This window comes from Sapajus apella, unplaced genomic scaffold, assembly GCF_009761245.1.
Source record: "Sapajus apella isolate SASKATOON/1434 unplaced genomic scaffold, GSC_monkey_1.0 scaffold3369, whole genome shotgun sequence".
In the NCBI taxonomy this organism is placed as follows: domain Eukaryota; kingdom Metazoa; phylum Chordata; class Mammalia; order Primates; family Cebidae; genus Sapajus; species Sapajus apella.
This window is the reverse complement of record NW_022440295.1, coordinates 1,536-7,398: the sequence shown is the minus strand read 5'-3', so window position 1 is coordinate 7,398 and position 5,863 is coordinate 1,536. Positions and strand designations below refer to the sequence as shown.

The following is a 5,863-nucleotide window of genomic DNA, read 5'->3' as shown; positions in this document are numbered from 1 at the left end:
ATGCTGATTGTTATTTTTAGGATTGCTTATCACCCCCACCCATGAAGTGGGTAAAGTTGGTCAAGTAGATCTCCTCCTTATCTTTTCACACGAGTAATTTGGATCTCAGAAAAGCTAAATGGCTTATCAAAGACTCAGAGCCACTCAGGATGTATCTGTAAAGGCACATCTTATGTCTACGGCTATTTTGTTTTATTTTAAAAACTGTTTTAACCACTGAGATGAAAATGACAAACTAATCAAAATTATTATTAAATTTTATAAACCCATCTTATGTTCTTTCCTGATGCCAAGTACTAGAGTCATAAAGTTGAATAAAATGTAGTTTCTCACCTTGTGTAGCTCACTCACTGGTGGAGATGGTGGATCAGGCTAGAAATGCAGGTAAATAATTTCAAGATAGTATGATACATCTCACTGTAGAAGTTTATTTAAAAATATGTGCCCTGGGGGGAAAACCAAAGACCAAAACATGATCTTCTGATTGAGGTTGTAAGAAAGGGAGTGGGGGTCCTTAAGCTGTATGGTAGAGGCAGGAAGGGAGTTGTTGAGTAGATTATGATGGGCATCACACAGTGTGCAGAACTGTGTTAGGGTTAGGGCTAGGGTTAGGGTTAAGGTTTAGGGTTAGGGTTAAAGGTTAGGGGTTAGGGGTTAGGGTTAGATAGATTTTATTCATAAAACTGCAGGGAAAGAGAGACTCCAGTGTAGAGCTGGACTCAATTCCAAATACAACCGGAACAAGTGGAGATTTTTAGCCAAAAAACAAAATAGAGGCTTGGGGAACATGGATGGATGGAAGATTGACAAGAGGAGACATCAAGTCTGGGAGGATTCTGGCTGAACTGACCTGATGATATCCTTACCAGAGGCAGGCAGGTAGGCAGTCAGGCATCACCTGGGGGATGGCGAAGGTGAGGAGTTTGATCAGATGTCAGCTATCAGGGGTAAGTAATTCTCTCCTAAACCTTTTTAACAGTACTCCTATTAAAACTCCATTATGCAGGGAAGTACATGACAGGCCTTATTGGGTAGAAGGCCCAAGGGAGCATGGTTAAAGTTTGGTCAAGCAAAGAATCTTGATTGGTGTCTTGGCTTGGCTTCTTGGAGTTTTCTGGATCTCTGTTTCAATGTCTTTTGCAATTTTTAGACAACTTTGAGCCATCATATCTTCAAGTATTCATTCTGACCTATTTGTTTCCTACTTCTGGGCCTCAATCACATGTGTGCTAGTGTACTTGATAGCACTCAGGCTCTTGGATACTGTTTTTTTGTTTGTTTGTTTATGTGTTTGTGTTCCATTGTGGGTCATTTTACTGGCCTATCAAATTTCATGGTTTTCTTCCTCAGCCATAGAGTTGACTAATAATCCCACTGAAGAAAATCTTCATATGTTTTGCCATGTTTTCTCGTTTCTATGATTTCCTTTTTATGTTTTTCACACAACTTCTTTCTCTCTGCTGAAACTCCCCCTGTATTCAGACATGTTGACACCTTTTCCACTACAGCATATGTTAGTGATACATCCATTTATTTATTAGTTTATTTACTTATTTTTTAACTATTTACTTGTAAATTTTTATTTATCTGTATCTTTGTCATAAAGAATGTCTCCATTATTTTGGTGTTTCACTGTTGACAGCTTCTGAGCTCTAGCCCTCCCTCTTTCCCTCTGCCTAGCATTTGGGCCTGCTGATAAGAAAGCCCAGGTTTTCCTTCCTCTGGTGCTTGCAGGAAATTCAAGCCATGTAAGCCCTTCCTGTGCACAGGAATCTTCACCCCGGGCCATCCCCTACCACCATGAATCCTCAGGAATGTCCCAGGCCTCTCAAGCCAATTTTGGGCCTGCATGGGAGATCTGTCCTGATCTCCCCAGAATGCCTCATTATGTGGGTAAAATAAACCTTTTCTCTCCTGTGGTATGTGTTGGCCTCATTAGTTTCAACATGTGAATCAAACTTGGGGTGAGAATCCATCCTCCATAGAGAGTGGCCACAACAAACTGACAGCAAGTTTCAATATTTAAGTCATCTCTGAGTCTGGGCCTGTTGATTATTGTGTCTGTTGACAGTGGTGGGTGGGTGGGTGTGTGTGTGTGTGTCATCATCTCTGAATGCCAGACATCCTGCCCAGAGCATCAGGGGCTGAGGCACATGTGATGATGCATGGCCTTCAGCTACCTTCCTCTCAGGCCTCAGTGTGGTGCTGAGTCGGTCTGGTCAGAGGTGAGCTGGGCTTGAGCTGTGTCGCCCATGGCGCCCTTCCTGGCAGCATTGGCTTCAGGCGCCTTCAGCGTGACCTTACGTGACCTTGCGTGGCGCCATCTTCAGCCTTCCCGGTGCATCTGCACCCACCGGCGGCCCTGGGGCTTTTTCTCCTCAGCCGACTGTGTCTGGTGGTCTCCTGAGACTGCGAGTTGAGGGTGGGCAGACTTGGTTCTCCATGCAGCCTCAGTCTGAGAAGCCCGAGTCGCTGGGATGCACAGTCCAGGCTTTCTCGGCGACCTGCCCCTCCTCCCACCACAGCTCCCCGCTTCCCGTGTGGGTGGTGGGTCCTGTGGGGGACGGAAGGGACCCTCAGGGGTCCGGGTGCAGCCGTTTCCTGCGTCTCCTCCGGGAGTGGGCGCTTCCCCTTCACATCTCCCGCCACAGCCCATCTGCCTGCGCCCTGCCGACAGCAGGTCTGCCGCCCTCACCGGGTGGCATCGGCTCCGCAAAGGCCTGTGTGATAGGCCGAGGGCGCCGCGCCTGCACCAGGGAGCGTCCTGGGAGCCGCCCGCCAGGCCGCAGGGCCAGTGGAGCTCCGGCGGCTCCTGGAGGGGACGCGCTCCTGGCGCACTGGGCTGGCCGGCCTCTGCAGCCTCAGGGCGGCCCCGCGCGGGTCCGCCTTTGCCAAACGCCGGACGTGAGTCCTCCTGGGCATGCGGCTTCCAGTCGGTGTTTGTTAAACCCCGGAACTGAGCTCTCCCGGGCGTGCCGCGCCCCTCGGTATGTGATAAACGCCCGAACTGAGCTCTCCCGGGCGTGCGGCGCCCGTCCGTGTGTTAAACGCGGGATCTGAGTTCTCCTGGGCGTGCGGCGCCCAGTCCGTGTGTTAAACGCGGGATCTGAGTTCTCCCGGGCCTGCGGCGCCTCCTCCTCCGCACCTGCTCCACTAGAGCCGGGCTCCGCCTGCGCCCCGGTCGTTCTGCACATCCAGGCTGCTCGGCCGCCCCGGACTTGGCTCCACAGCGGCTTTGGAAGAACTACGGTCTGATGGCTTCGCATGCCTTCTCGCTGCTGGGTTGGAGGGACACCTCCCGGCTTCTCCGTGCTCGACAGCCTCTGATTTCCACTCCTGCCCTGTGGAGGCTGTTTCCGGGACAGGGAGGCTGATGAAGGCCGTCCTGAGGGCGGAGCCTCCTCGGACCACGCGGGCAACTGGGCCTTGTCCCAGGGCCTTTCTCGCCCTGAGCTGTCCCGTCTGCAACGGAGAAACATCATCTTTCCCCTTTTCATAACTTGGAAGCTTTGGAGGATCAAGTGACACGTAAGTTATGAAAAAGTTCCCTGTTAAACTCTTAAGTTTAGCTGTAAGTAAATCATTCTACACATGTTAGAGGTTCCTGTGATTTTCTTCCACATGGAAAGTAAAAGTCTAGAGAGAATGACTTTTACCAGGAATCCAGATCTTGTCCGTCCCTTCAGAAGACGGTTCGGTATTTTAAGCATCTTCCTTTACATTAGTTTATGCATTCATTCCACATACACACTAAAACTTTTCTTGATAAAACACCAATTTGAGGAATTCATGGATCACTGACTGAAGCTATAAGCCCCTTCTCTGAGACCTAAGTGTGTTTTTAAGAAAGGACATGATTAAATAATTAAATCAGTAACAGGCAGGGGTGCTGTGGCTGCTCAGAGGCGCTGCAATGTCTGGGGGTCTCCCGCTGAAGGTGGAGGGATGATGGAGGTTGCTCTGCAGAGGGAGAAGGAAGGGATGCAGGATGGGACCCTCGGAGGTCCAGAGAGGTCTCTGAGATCCGGGGGAGGAGGGGGAGTACACTGGCAGGCTGTCTGCTGTCTTCAATGGGGATCAGCTTCCTCAGGACTGGATGAGGTCCTGGTGGACTGAGCCATCTGGTGGGCACAGGGAACCAGCCATTCAGAGTAGGAAATTATCCCACTGCTCTAATCTGAGGCTATTACAGAAAATAGAGAGTGAACTATTATAGTTTTGGCAAATATGTGGATTAGCACACAAGAGAGATTCAGCTGCAAAGGTGAGAGTTACCACTGGATCCATGTCCATGTGACCAGGGCTAAGACCGATGATTGGCACTTGTCCCACCCCATACTGGCAAGCCTGTCTCCAGGGTGACATGTATTCAGCAGCCAGTGTGGCACAGGCAGCCACTGTATGACATCCCCCCACTGGCCAGGATGTCCTGGCACCCTCCTACATGCATATCTGTCTCATTCTCTTGCACCCCAAAGAAGAGAGAGGACCAAAGCTTCCCGACTTAATTACACCATGTCAGAGCTTTCTGGAGGCAGGAGCATCTTCACTGGAGATACATCTTCTAGTGACAAAAACACTGAAATGCCTTCCTGAAAATTCTCATTAAAAAGTAAGGATTCAGGCCACTATTTGACAGCAAAAGAGTCAGGTTCTGGGACAGCTGGAGGCAGTGATGGTAACTAGAATAACTTTTCAAAGGGAAGCTGTTTTGCGAACCGTCCTTTCCAGTAGAGATGGCCGATGTGCTTTGGAACAGTGCCAGACTGGCTTCCTATTGCCCAGGATTTTGCTCTTTAGTTAAAAGGGTTGTCAGTCGCAAAGACTTTTCGACTTCAGGATCATTGGGTTCTGAAGAGTCTCATGTGGCCTCTGCACCTCCAGATACATGCTTTCAAACAGTGTGGCCTGATGAAACTATGAGACCATTTGGACCTCAACATAGAGGTTCCAGTTTCCTGGGAACATAGGTTTTGATTGTCACCTTAATGGGACTGGTTCACCAAAGAAAGCCTGGTTCATAAAACTTTGCCTGGTATTCTAGCAAAACCTTTATCAGGTGAAAGACAATTTTGTGATGGCACAATGTGTGAATGAATTTTAGGATAATGAGGCAGCTGTTGAATGCAAAATTAACAGCACAAAAACTTACTTTGAAAGTGCCAGAGTACAGTGTGCAATACAGCTATGCCCAGAATTGCTGCAAGAGATTTTGAATCACTGTTTCCAGAAGTTGCTAATAGCAAACTAATGATTCTGACTGTAACACAAAAAACTAAGAGTGATATGATTGGTTAGAATGAAGAAGTAGAAATTTAAAGAGAAGTTCTGTTAGAAAAATTCATCAGGTGCCAAGGAAATTTGCTATGCTCTTCAAGCTTAAGGATATTGGGCTGACTTTATTGATCCATCATCTGGTTTGGCATTTTTTGGGCTGTATACAAACAACACTCTTTTTGAGACAGATGAAGGCTACTGACATTTAGGATTCTCTCTCTATGACCTTGGATGCTGTAAAGTGATTTATCATAGTCTCTGGGGTGCCCATGTAGTTGTGGGAAGTGTCTTCACTAATGCAACACCAGACAGCAGTATTATGAAGAAATCAAGTAGAAATTAGCAGAAATGTCCATTTATTTACTGCATTATTTGTATGTAATATTTTATAAAGACTGTGAGACTAAAGTTTTTAAAAGATACTTATTTCTAAGTATTTATTTCAACATTTATGAATTCACAACGTTGGCAAGTGATTTGTGATTTTAAAATTGCAAACGTTCATATTATCATTGAATACATGTTGAGCATACCCACATTGTATAGGATGTGGTAATTAGCCTGTAACCAGGGTATGATCTGCTAT

The 5,863-nt window shown here is 47.4% G+C and overlaps 1 pseudogene; it reads left to right on the top strand.

The window, feature by feature from the left end:
- The first annotated feature begins 3,406 nt into the window (after positions 1–3,406).
- On the top strand, positions 3,407–5,620 carry LOC116547500 (annotated as a pseudogene).
- Positions 5,621–5,863: the final 243 nt, after the last annotated feature.